This window comes from Mesitornis unicolor, unplaced genomic scaffold, assembly GCF_000695765.1.
Source record: "Mesitornis unicolor isolate BGI_N332 unplaced genomic scaffold, ASM69576v1 scaffold10118, whole genome shotgun sequence".
Taxonomy (NCBI): Eukaryota; Metazoa; Chordata; class Aves; order Mesitornithiformes; family Mesitornithidae; genus Mesitornis; species Mesitornis unicolor.
This window is the reverse complement of record NW_010202528.1, coordinates 54,344-55,244: the sequence shown is the minus strand read 5'-3', so window position 1 is coordinate 55,244 and position 901 is coordinate 54,344.

The following is a 901-nucleotide window of genomic DNA, read 5'->3' as shown; positions in this document are numbered from 1 at the left end:
TGAAATAATGAGACAGCGAGTTGTTCTTGATGCGGCTCTAAGGGATAATGTAAATTGGGAAGGACAATTACAGGGCAAGCTGCGGATACCAGGGCATTGTATGTGTCCCACCATCACTGCTCTGGGGACTGCGCAGCTGGGGCTGGAAATGTTGTGCTGCAGTAGAGCAGGAAAATGAGAGGTCACGCAGAAAAGCCCTGTTGTGCTGCAGGTTCTGTGCCCTTGCAGGCTGGGTGTGATGTTTGCACTCAAGGAGGACGAAGAGGTGTGGGTTAGGCATTCTTGGTTAAAAAACTAAAACAAAACCACCACAACAACAACAACAAAGTTAATCTTTAGTCAATAGTGGGGGTCACAGTGACATTTGCTGGTTTAAAATTCTGACTCTCTACCTTCCCATGTCTTTGTCCTTCTGTTGAACTTTTGTACTTTTACTTTCCCAAGTAGAGCTCTTTCTGCACTAAGAGATAGCTGCTTGTTTGAATTACGGGTTTTACCTTCCTGCCTTCAAAAAAGAAAAAAAGATAGAGTTGGATTGCATGAGCAAAATGAGTCTGTCTTAAAGCATAAAGGTAAAATAAATTTTAACCAGTTCAGTCCTTCCTGCACAGAGTTAGGAGCCATGGCAAAACCTTATGTACAACTTACTGATTCTTGAGGGCCTAAGCTCTTTCTTCCCATGCTTACGTGACCCATAGTTCATAGAATTAATGTTTTTATTAATCAAAACCAGCATGCTTGCACCCTTCAACAGCACTTCCATACCTCATGCTGCTAACTGGGTATCCATCCTTTACAGCATTTGTGGCAGCTCATATTGTGCCCAATTGGAAGTTTTTCAGAATGTGAAGATTCAAAGAGCATAGAAGGTGATACAAGCCCAGCTAGAAATGAAGTTGTT